This window comes from Schistocerca americana, chromosome 6 (genome assembly GCF_021461395.2).
Source record: "Schistocerca americana isolate TAMUIC-IGC-003095 chromosome 6, iqSchAmer2.1, whole genome shotgun sequence".
NCBI classification, from domain to species: Eukaryota; Metazoa; Arthropoda; class Insecta; order Orthoptera; family Acrididae; genus Schistocerca; species Schistocerca americana.
Window position 1 is genome coordinate 519,035,370 of NC_060124.1, and position 13,350 is coordinate 519,048,719.

General features: G+C 41.9%; 1 non-coding gene across 1 annotated transcript; it reads right to left on the reverse strand.

Moving 5' to 3' along the window:
• Positions 1-10,868: 10,868 nt before the first annotated feature.
• On the reverse strand, positions 10,869-10,943 carry Trnaa-ugc. Its single transcript has one exon. It is a non-coding gene; the product is annotated as a tRNA-Ala (tRNA).
• Between the last annotated feature and the right edge of the window lie 2,407 nt (positions 10,944-13,350).

Genomic DNA, 13,350 nt, shown 5'->3' on the forward strand with positions numbered 1-13,350 from the left:
GCCATCGTTTCGTTCGTCATGGCGTCGGTTAGTGTGGTTACCAAATTTTTGATAATTGGCACGACTTTCGCGCCAATGATCTTCGTCTTCGACTCTTTCGAGAAATGCTTGGAAGCTGCGATGATTGCTTCCTACATACCTCTTTGAATCTTCTGGAAGTTTTTTATATAACTCCCAGATAATTTCTGAATCTGATCTTCGACCTCTTAAATGCGTTAATTTCCGGTACCAATACTCGCAGAAATCTTTCAAAGAATTTCTGCCCCTGTTATCATGCTGTTTGGCCATGATGAACTCCCGCCATAAATGGTCCTGCTTTTGTTCAGACCAATATTCTTCCGTAAATCTTTGCCTGAATTCTTCGAACGTCATTCGTTCGGTATTTAAATTTATTCCCCAGCGCTTAGCATCACCTGCTAAGGCGCTAATTACTACGTTTATCTTTTCCTGATCAGACAAGTGCTCAGGAAATACTCTCTCGCAATTTTTAATAAAATCTAACGGATGCCACCCGTTATGTTTCTTGGCTGGATCGAAGCGTTCCTCGCCTTCTAACAGCTTCGTAATTGGTGTGCCATTACAGACAACACCAGGCCTATCTTTAATTTTGCTCTCCAGATCGAAAATTCTGCCTTGAATTTTCGTAGTATTTTGTTCACAATTTTGAACACATCCGGTTACTTTTTTACTTAAATCCCTTTCAGTGTCTAAAACTACCATTTTCAATTGCGATATCCCATGTTGACATTTGTTTACGACCTCAGTTTTAAGACCGAAAACTTTTTCGTCTACCTTAGTTTCAACCAGAGGTTCTACTTTCTCTTGGATGTTGAGAATTTCAACATCGAATCTACTATTAATGTTTCCAATTTTCTCCTGCATAGTATCCATATTTTTGTTAATGGTATCAATTTCAAATTTCAGAGTATTTACCACAGAACTTAAATTACCCACTTTTTGTTCTACCTGTTCTATCTGTTTACTAATTTTAATTCCCTGTCCTTCCACCTGTGCTTTAATTTGATCCACCTGTGTTTTGAGTTGCTCGTTAACGTGTGTTTTGAGCTGTTCATTCTGCGTTTTGAGCTGCTGATCAACATGTGTTTTAAGCTGATTAACCTGATTGCCGACTTGATTTTGAAGTTGCTCATTCTGTCCTGCAATTTGTTTGGTTAATTGTTCAAATAAGTCGTTCATACTTAAAATTTTTATACTGTTTTGTTCTACAGGATCGATGTGTTCCGATTCTACTTCAGAAGTTTCTTTCGGTTCTTTCTTTATCTGTGGTGAATCAAATATGTCAGTGGATTCGTTCACATACCCACTATCATCTACAAAGTCACCCTCTGCTTCCTGTTTTGTCCCTTGCTGTGTTCGAGGCGATCTCAACCTTTCAATCTGTTCATTGGCATGTTCGTGGTATTGTATGTACGCCAACTGTCTTTCGCTAACGCCATCTGTTATCTGGCCGCGTAAACTCCGGCTACTGCCAGCCGCATTCTCCATTTCACTTGGCGCATCTACCCTGCCTACGCTCCTGTCCATATTGAATGCCAACTATACCACACTATTATACTTGACTCACACTGCAGTTTATTTTGCTAAACTTTATTGCAATTCGTGCCACTGAACATCCACTGTTCAATCTTTACGTTAATTTGTAACCGACAACAGATGGATGTCCTGTCACGGTCGCCACTTGTAACGCTACCGCCCTACTCAGACGTAGGTTAGCTATATAAAGCCTGTACTGTAATAAGTTCACGGGCTTCACCTTATAAACAAGGATTTTAGTATAAAAGTTGACCGCGTGTACCTAATAGAAGCAAGATCGGACTTATATTCAGTCAATAACTACAGTGATGCGTCAAGCAAATGTAAAGTATAATTACTCTTTCGCCTGGACAAGAAGTACACACAGTAGATGCTACCTGTAATTAACAATTCGGTCGCCAGCCTACTTAGGCAATGAGTGAGTTTTTCCTTGTACAAGTGGGTGCATGTACAAGCATAGTAACTCGTAGTAATGAAGCGTTATATGGCAAAGTTTGAAACCGGAAAAATCCACTGAACTAAAGTTATCTCTTTTTGGTACTAATTTGGACGAGCTACATTTACACAACACCACACAGTAATGATTACTACGAACTGCATTTTGTATGTTGAGCAGACTGAAATCGGGCATAGATTGCCCTAGCGTCGACAATCTTAAAAGTACACACACAATATCACTATGAATAATGGAAAAACACTAATACATTTAGGTATAATATAGAATTTAGCTTTACTGGTCAAATCTGAGCAGTACACATCAAGGTTTTAACGAATTGATAAGAGAAAAAAAGGGGGGGGGGCCCTGAAACTGTTATAGTGGTTATACTGAAACTGTTAAGTACTGAAGGCAAATTAACACACAAAATTTATCAATCTCTGGATAACTACTCTTTTGTCTTACTTATGAATAATTTAACTGTCATTATTTCTGTTTCAAATTAATTAAATAACATCGCTAACTCAATTCAAAAAAAAACTCTTTTGGTCTTTACCAATATTTGCAACAACATACAGAACTATAGATTTCTTTATGGCATAGATTACTCTGCTGATAATTTTCATCAACACAAACATTAAACTTTCTATTTAGGATACTCGGATTGCACAATACGAGGTAAGGATCCTGTCTAGGTCAGTGATCAGGATAAGTCATGGCTAAAGCAATTCTGGTAAAAGTCACGTTATTATTGAACCATTAGAAACAGTTTCGACACTGGTCCACACAGATACACTTCTAAAGATGAAATAAATGTTTGACCTGTGCAAGTCGGTGCGGCGGATGGCGGGCAGCGAGATAGCGAGCAGCACGGCACACATACAAGCACGGCTAAGGCTCACACAACATCGGCACTTTCCATCTTCTTAGCGTCGTAATTTTTCCAATTTTGTGCCTCAGAATATAGCCATGCCAAGTAGTCGTCGGAATCGGTTCATCCGAGGCTCAATGGAATCCACTTTTCCTGGGTAGCCTCCCCGGTACAGTACGTGTACTTCCTACTGTTGCTCGCCTCCGACTGTGTTACTGAGCCCGTTGTGCAGAACCGCGCTAGTGTGCGTTTTCCCGCCTCGCCTGCCTCCACCTTTTCCCGCTCCCCTACAGGTAGGGTATTCACCACAGGTTTTCTACTACACATATCCTAACGCATTACCTACGTATGGACCAAGTGTATAAATTACAATTTTCACATCTTACAATAGTTTTAACACTAAATACACTTCCCTTTGATTACCACATTATTTGAAATCTAACAGAAATGATATTCGTTTCAAAAGTTACGCACAGTTTCTTTAACATGACACGAAAAGAATCGAAAAAGAAATTCAACACATTGCTATTATTAATTTATCTAAATTCATAAAGAAAAAAATCTTATATGTATAATTCTCGTTACAACTTACCTCACAAAAATCTTCGTTACTCGAACTACTGCAATACAGTGAGCGCCACTACTGCCAGCTAAATAAAAGATTCAAACTACAGAAGGCACTAACTACTGATGGGCATAGTTAGCAAATGAAAGATTTTAATAGAGAACAAACATTGTATTTACCTTAATAGTCATAATATATATAGCAGTTCATGCCATCCAGTCTTACAAATTTCAAAACTCCGCCATCTCTCTCCCCACATCCACCACTGCTGGCGGCTCACCGCCAACTGCGCAACGCTATGCGCTGTTCACATCCAGCTGCCGCTGCCCAACACTACAATGGCAGACAATGCAAACCAGCCACAGATTGCTCACAGCACAGCCAGTGATTCTCACACAGAGCGCTACGTGGCGTTAACAATAAGAAAACCTAAACAGCCTACTTACAAAACTTTTTGAAGTATGGCATTAAGATTCTCTGTTCTTTGGAATACAACAATTAACATCCTAATATGAAACAAAGTTTCAAATTTTTGCAGGCATTTTATAAATACTGTAGCTTTTGCACCAGCATAATTTCTTTCATCTTGTGCATCATTAAGAAATTGCAAAAGAACTTCGTAATTGTTGTATATGCACAATAGAAACACGACACGCATGCAGCATCTCGTTGGACACACCGACCTTAAGCTTTGACCTGTTTCAGTGAGATGAGTATCTGTAAGCAACTATTTAAGATTTCCGAATTTTCCTAGCCTCTTGGGTAAAACGCGAATATATGAAATCAAGTCTTTGAGAACTGCCAGAATATCTCTTATTACTGGAATGTTATTAAATGAGTCTTGAAAAACTAAATGTAGAGAATGAGCCAAGCAGTGAATGTAAATAGGTCTGGGTTCAATTTCTGTTATCCTTGACTGTAATCTTTGCAGACAACCGCTAACGTTTAACGCTCCGCCATAACACTGTGCACGACAATTGTTTACAGAAATAGAATATCTTGATAATACATACTTCAAAGATTTAAACAGGAAATCAGTTAATTGGAGCTCATTAAAACCACAAAACAACTATTGATTATTGCACAGCAAAAATTTTTCTCACCAGTACGAAAACAAACAGACATCTGCTCTCTAATTGATATATCGGTTGTCTCGTCCAGTATTAATGCATACAAATCATATTCTTTCATTTGTTGGTTCAACATTCTCTGAAGAGAAGTAGTTATCAATGTTACAATTTCATTAATTGTGTCATGAGACATCCACCTGTAATGAGTCTGATTAAGCCGTAGTTTCAGTTCGGGTACAAGCTCGAAAAGTAATTTCACAAAACTGACAAAATTAGAAGATTCATCAACATGACTACGTAAGGCCAATCCTTGGCAAACCAAGAAAAATACTGGAGTCAAACTTTTCCTTAAACAAACAGTAGCAGCCTGTATTTCTTTTACTTCAGAACAACTGCTTGATGACAGAATGTTTACTTCTTTTTTCATAGTAGAATTATCTGTAGTAACTGAACACATATGCAGATTACTTTTTTCATGAGATCTGAATCGTTTTAGAGCAACAGACCAGTTCTTAAAGCCGTCTTTAACGATTGCATTATAGGAATCCTTGTTTGCAGTAACAGTTTTTGGAGGCAATCTGTTGTTTCCGCGCATAGACCAACACAAAAGGCAAAAAACTCCTTCATCTTTTTCGTCATTCTGAAGCCGTGTAAATGTTTTTCCCTGTTTTTATTTTTTAAGTCCTGAACCTGTGGCTGCCACATCCACTGCCGGATTCGTTTTTCGTGGAACTACCACAAAGGAGGATATAAGATGAACATGAACAAAAGCAAAACAAGGATAATGGAACGTACTTGAATTAAGTCGGGTGATGCTGAGGGGATAAGATTAGGAAATGAGACACTTAAAGCAGTAAAGGAGTTTTGCTATTTGGGGAGCAAATTAACTGATGATGGTCGAAGTAGAGAGGATATAAAATGTAGACTGGCAATGGCTAGGAAAGCGTTTCTGAAGAAGGGAAATTTGTTAACATCGAGTATAGATTTAAGTGTCAGAAAGTCGTTTCTGAAAGTATTTGTATGGAGTGTAGCCATGTATGGAAGTGAAACATGGACGATAAATAGTTTGGACAAGAAGAGAATAGAAGCTTTCGAAATGTTAAGCTACAGAGGAATGCTGAAGATTAGATGGGTGGAACACATAACTAATGAGGAGGTATTGAATAGAACTGGGGAGGAGTTTGTGGCACAACTTGACGGTTCTAGGAGCTCCAGTCTGGAACCGCGTGACCGCTACGATCGCAGGTTCGAATCCTGCCTCAGGCATGGATGTGTGTGATGTCCTTAGGTTAGTCAAGTTTAAGTAGTTCTAAGTGCCAGGGTTGGTAGGACATGTTCTGAGGCATCAAGGGATCACAAATTTAGCATTGGAGGGCAGCGTGGAGGGTAAAAATCGTAGAGGGAGACCAAGAGATGAATACACTAAGCAGATTCAGAAGGACGTAAGATGCAGTAAGTACTGGGAGATGAAGAAGCTTGCACAGGATAGGGTAGCATGCAGAGCTGCATCAAAATAGAAATAGTAACAGTGATTTCATTGTCAAAAGTTGACAAAGACGATCCTCTTTAACTGCTACACGCTGTCGATTCGATATCACCATCGCCATCACGATTATCTGTCAAAGTTCTTTAGAATTTTACTACATACTTATCCGTTGTAACGATTTTGACACGCAAGACACGAAGACATAATATAATTCCAAACACAGGTGACACATTTCAGACAGAACACAAACTAACGTCTAGTGGTGTACACGATCTGACTTCTGATTATTTCGCCGTTGGTTCAGTTGTTTTAGTCCCGAAATTTAAATTAATTGTAAGTTACACGATGTCGAACACAATATCACAAGCAAAAATCTCTCGCTGGCTGTTATGTTTCGTGATGGTTGCAGAGCTGCCAATTAAAGCACAAAGAACTTCGCCAAATTGTTGTACTGTCCACTTACTTAAAGTTTTAGGTAGGTGGTATGAGGCACTCTTCGCAGCAGGTGACGTATGTGGTTGTGTTAAAAGGTTATCTTAAAAGTAACCGCTAATTAGATCCGTACTTTGTTATATAAACGTTTTCATCGTATCGCACCCAAGCGGCTTCTACTTAATACAATAATAATAATTAAAGATTACCGCCTTCAGTTTACATTATTGTTTTAACAAACGGCATTCCCTTAATATTCTTCGGTCTCGGAAACTGACATACGACCGGGAGAGCGGTGTGCTGACCACATGCACCTCCATATCCGCATCCAGTGACGCCTGTGGGTTGAGGATGACAAGGCGGCCGGTCGGTGCCGTTGGGCCTTGATGTCCTGTTCGGGAGGGGTTTAGGTTTTTACTCCCTTAATATTCGGACTTTTTAGAAAACGGTCACTTCACTTATATCTCAACGTGGATTTTAATTCCTATGGATTCAATTAGCCGTTTGTTTTAAGATAACTTTTTTACAGCGTTGCATTATAAAAGCCAACAGCCCAGGAATACTATGAGTGAGTGGATTTTAATTACGGTCAAGAACCAAACCTTTATAGCGCCGGTTGGATATCACTTTTTTTTTTTTTTTAATTCGTACCCACGCAAATTTTATGGTTGCTTATGCGACCTAGCATACCCGTAATCGACGCCTATAGTCCAGGTATTTGTCTGTCGCAAATAGTGCACCTAATCAGTGGAATTACGTTCACACGACCCATCCATGTTGTAACAGCAAGCACAGATTTTAAAAGGTATTACGCTACAACGAAACTTCTCCGTACAAATCTTTGTGTGAAACAGAACGGTACGTAATCGTTAAAAACATCGCCAGCAGGAATAAGAAGTTTGCGTTTCATTAATAACGTTGTCCCTGCCAGCAGCGTTTCGGATAATCCGCTTTGTAATATCCAGCTTCAAAGTGCGCCGTACTTCTCTTTGTCTCCCCTGCAGTCGCTCCGACGTCGCGCTGAAGGTATTTGTGTCGAGCAAGAAGCCTCGTCATTCCGCTGTCGATACCAGAAGTAATTAGAGTTTCACTTTTCCCTTTATGCTATTTTACAAGAACGGCGTGTCAGGCGTGAGTTACAAGTGCTCAAGATATCTTGGGTAAATAAAAATATCCTAGAAGAATTACGGCGCGCGAGATCTTTCATGATTTCTACATTGAATCAACAGTGTTATTTTTCGACATAAATAAGTAAAATTTAATAAAATACTGTTTAGCAAACTCCACAAAGAGCCTTGGAAAGTAGCTAAACCTAAGATGGGACCGAAATGAGGCAAGAATTTGTTTGCTATTCATTGTGTCAGATCAAAACGTATCATTTGCCGCAGCAACTAGCTTGGTTCACATTGACATCATTTCTTGTTATTAAGTCTTCAGTATTTTTATATTCATCTACTCCTTTATTTCATTTGACTAAGTTTAATTCATTTCTTCATAAAACAATTCAAAATTAATGTAGAGAATGCAAACGGCCATAACTATTTCATGATAAGAATTGCAGAAAATATAAAATGAAGTTCAGAGTTTCGGTCGTTAAGTAATGACAGTGAGTTGAGAAAATGGCTCTGAGCACTATGGGACTTAACTTCTTCTGAAGTCATCAGTACCCTAGAACTTAGAACTGCTTAAACCTAACTAACCTAAGGACATCACACACACCCATACCCGAGGCAGGATTCGAACCTGCGATCGTTGCGGTCGCGCGGTTCCAGACTGTGGCGCCTAGAACCGCTCGGCCACCACGGCCGGCGTGAGTTGAGAGCAGTCGCATGCGCAGTGAGGTACACGACAAGAGTTTCTTCAAGCTGGCGGATTCTGTGCAGATATCATTCTGTGTATTTGAGTTTGTGTCACTCTGACGTCGAAGTGTGGAATGGATTTCCTTGGCATCGCACGTACTTAAACACCTCCAAATCCCAACAACATTCACAAATGCCAGCGACATATAATTAAAAAATTACAGAAAGTGAAACAGGAACAGGGTTAAACGTAAAACTTAGGCTACGGCTGTGCTGGATGCTATGGGGAAAGAAAAATTCGTGGTACGTGTAATGAAGGAACCTGCCACTTGAGCAGCAAAGGTAACCGGTATAACTTTTCATCTTGTTTACAGAAAAGCCTGTGAGTGCAACTGGACATCAATACGACACACCGAATGTTAATGTGTGTTGAGCGATAGGAGCACAAAAACTGTACAGTCCATTTACGTACGTTGAACTAAATGTCTCAACAAACACTAACTTGGACATACGGGATCAATGGCTGGTGCCAAAACGTGACGTAGGCTTCACGGATTACATCTTTTCGAAAGATGAAGGAGCCCACGTCGTGGTATGACGATCCGCACGTTTTGAAATCAGTATCCTTCAAACAATTGGATTAGTCGTAGTGAGCGTGGAAACGCTGTTTTCTGCTCTGGGCCACTTTGATCTACGAACCTGGCACATACGAATTTTTTTACACGGTTATGTGACAGACGTTGGGTATGTGATACCTTTCCCGACCTACAGAACTCAAAACGCTCAATTCTAACGCCCTTTTGGCTACACTTATGCTTCACGAAGCATGGGGTAAAATGTACAGGGCTATTACAAATGATTGAAGCGATTTCATAAATTCACTGTAGCTCCATTCATTGACATATGGTCACGACACACTGCAGATACGTAGAAAAACTCATAAAGTTTTGTTCGGCTGAAGCCGCACTTCAGGTTTCTGCCGCCAGAGCGCTCGAGAGCGCAGTGAGACAAAATGGCGACAGGAACCGAGAAAGCGTATGTCGTGCTTGAAATGCACTCACATCAGCCAGTCATAACAGTGCAACGACACTTCAGGACCAAGTTCTACAAAGATCCACCAACTGCTAACTCCATTCGGCGATGGTATGCGCAGTTTAAAGCTTCTGGATGCCTCTGTAAGGGGAAATCAACGGGTCGGCCTGCAGTGAGCGAAGAAACGGTTGAACGCGTGCGGGCAAGTTTCACGCGTAGCCCGCGGAAGTCCACGAATAAAGCAAGCAGGGAGCTAAACGTACCACAGGCGACGGTTTGGAAAATCTTACGGAAAAGGCTAATGCAGAAGCCTTACCGTTTACAATTGCTACAAGCCCTGACACCCGATGACAAAGTCAAACGCTTTGAATTTTCGGCGCGGTTGCAACAGCTCATGGAAGAGGATGCGTTCAGTGCGAAACTTGTTTTCAGTGATGAAGCAACATTTTTTCTTAGTGGTGAAGTGAACAGACACAATGTGAGAATCTGGGCGGTAGAGAATCCTCACGCATTCGTGCAGCAAATTCGCAATTCACCAAAAGTTAACGTGTTTTGTGCAATCTCACGGTTTAAAGTTTACGGCCCCTTTTTCTTCTGCGAAAAAAACGTTACAGGACACGTTTATCTGGACATGCTGGAAAATTGGCTCATGCCACAACTGGAGACCGACAGCGCCGACTTCATCTCTCAACAGGATGGTGCTCCACCGCACTTCCATCATGATGTTCGGCATTTCTTAAACAGGAGATTGGAAAACCGATGGATCGGTCGTGGTGGAGATCATGATCAGCAATTCATGTCATGGCCTCCACGCTCTCCCGACTTAACCCCATTCGATTTCTTTCTGTGAGGTTATGTGGAAGATTCAGTGTTTAAACCTCCTCTACCAAGAAACGTGCCAGAACTGCGAGGTCTCATCGACGATGCTTTCGAACTCATTGATGGGGACATGCTGCGCCGAGTGTGGGAGGAACTTGATTATCGGCTTGATGTCTGCCGAATCACTAAAGGGGCACATATCGAACATTGGTGAATGCCTAAAAAAACTTTTTGAGTTTTTGTATGTGTGTGAAGAGCATTGTGAAAATATCTCAAATAATAAATTTATTGTAGTGCTGTGAAATCGCTTCAATCATTTGTAATAACCCTGTATTATCGCTTAGATCTATGTGAACAAGGGTAATACACACTGAAGAGGAAAAAAATGGGTACACCCGCCTAATATCGTGTAGGGCCCCCGCGAGCACGCAGAAGTGCCGCAGCACGACGTGGCATGGACTCGACTAATGTCTGAAGTAGTGCTGGAGGGAACTGACACCGTGAATCCTGCAGGGCTGTCCATAAATCCGTGAGAGTACGAGGGGCAGGACATCTCTTCCGAATAGAACGTTGCAAGGCATTTTAGATATGCTTAATAATATTCATACCTGGGGAACTGGGTTGCCAAAGGAATTGTTTAAACCCAGAAGAGTGTTCCTGGAATCACTGTGTAGCATTTCTGGACGTGTGAGGTGTCACGTTGTCCTATTGGAATTACCGAAGTCCGTCGGAATGTGCAATGGATATGAATGGCTGCAATGATAATTAAATCAAGACTCTAAGCTGCCGACAGCTGAAAATGTGTGCCCCGACTGGGACTCGAACCCAGGATCTACCGCTCGCAAGGCAAACGCTCTATCCATCTGAGCCACCGAGGGCACAGACGATAGTGCGACTGCGGGGATTTATCCCTTGCACGGTCCCCGTGAGACCCACATTCCCAACTTAATGTGCACACAGTATATTCGTAGTGTCCCTGCCCATTACACTCATTACTCTCTGCAGACAATCTTACCGAGTCCCGTAAGATATCATCTTTATATAGTTAATGCTAACCGGCCATTGACCTTCTTCTTCTGTGCCGATGCACACGCATTGCCCGAACTGTTGCAGGACTTGGTAAGATTGTATGCCGCGAGTAATGAGTGTAATGGACAGGGGCACTGCGAATGTAGTGTGTGGACATTAAGTTGGAAATGTGGGCCTCACGGGGAGCGTTCAAGGGATAAATCCCTGCAGTTGCACTATCCTCTGTGCCCTCGGTGGCTCAGATGGATAGAGCGTCGGTCATGTAAGCAGGAAATCCCGGGTACGAGTCCCGGTCGGGGCACACATTTTTAACTGTCCCCATTGATGTACATCAACGCCTGTCGGCGACTTAGGGTCTTGATTTAATTATCATTTCATTCTAAGAGAGCTGCATGGTCACCGATGGTATCTGTTCCTTCGGACATATCCGAAAGAATAGATACCATCTTCTTGTATGAATGGATGCAGGTGATCAGACAGGATGCTTACTTACGTATCACCTGTCAGAGTCGTACCTAGACATATCAGTGGTCCCATAACACCAACTGCACACGCCCCACACCATTGCAGAGCCTCCACCAGCTTGAACAGTACTCTGCTGACATGCAAGGTCCATGGATTAATGGGGTCGGCTCCATACCCGTACACGTCCGTCCACTCGCTACAATTTGATACGAGACTCGTCCGACTAGGCGACATGTTTCCAGTCATCAACGGTCCAATGTCGGTGTTGACGGCCTCAGCAAGGCGTAAAGCTTTGTTTCGTGCAGTAATCAAGGGCACACGAGTAGGCTTTCGGCCCAGAAAGCTCATATCGATGATGTTTCGTCGAATGGTTCGCACGCTGACACTTGCTGATGGTCCAGAATTGAAATCTGCAGCAATTTGCGGATGGGTTGCACTTCTGTCACATTGAAGGATTCTCTTCAGTCGTTGTTGATCCCGTTCTTGCAGGGTCTTCTTCCGGCCGCAGCGATGTCTGAGATTTGATGTTTCACCGGATTCCTGATAACAAATGAAATGATCGAATTGCATTGTTGGCGGGAGTCCTCACCGGGGAAGTTCGGCCACCGAGTGCAAGTCTTATTTCAGTCGACGCCACATTGGGTGACTTGCATGCCGGTGATGAGAGTGAAATGATGATGAGGACAACAACCAGTCCACGAGCGGAGAATGTCTCCAACCCGTCCGGGAATCGAACCCGTGCTGCATAGGAGGCAAGGACGTTACCACTTTTGTTTATGATCTCATTTTGTTCGTTACATTTGTTCGGGGCGGACGTCCCGTGCCGCCTGTTCAGGTTCATACTTGATCCGTTAACTCAGTTTTTTTTATGATAGAAGGCAGGTAACCCTCTGACCGAACACGGTGAGATACCGTACCGGCCGACTCAGTTAAGCAGGCGAACGGATTCCTGATATTCCCGGTGCACTCGTGAAACGGTCATATGGGAAAATCCCCATCGCTATCTCGGAGATGCTGTGTTCCATCGCTCATCCACCGACTATAACACCACATTCAAACTCACTTAAATCTTGTTAAACTGCCATTGTAGCAGCAGTAACCGATCTAACAACTGCGCCAAACACTTGTCACTTTATACAGGTGTTGCCGACATATGTCTGTATTACGTTCCTATAGCAGTTTCTTTGGCTCTTCAGTGCATATTATTTTATTCGTCGGTCTTCTGACTGTTTCGGTTCACGAATTCATCTCTTGTAGGAACCTCTTCATCTCGAAGATACATTGCAGCCTCTCTTTTCCTCTACAGTTTCTACCGTTTGCAGCTCCCTCTAGTACCAAGGAAGTTATTCCTTGATATCTTTACACATGTCTTATCATAATGTCCCTTTTCTTTTTCGGTGTTTTTAGTAAGTTTCTTTCTTCGCTGATTCTGTGAGTAACCTTCTCATTAGTTATCTTATCACTCAACAATTTTTTCAAAATCCTGGTTAATATCATATCTCAAACGCTTTCATTCTTTTCCTTCCCAGTTTTCCCTCAGCCCGTGATTCACTGCCATACAGTGATATGTTGGAAAAGTACATTCTCAGAAATTGCTTCCTTAGATTAAATGCGACGTTTGATACTAACGATCTTCTCTTGACCAGGAATACCCTCTTCGTTCGCGTTAATCGGATTTTTGTGCCCTGTCTGCTTCGGCCGCAATCTGCTGTTATGCTTCCAGATAGCAGAATATATTAAATTTGTAGTCACCAATTTTGATCTTAAGTTTATCTTCCATCTCATTTCTGCT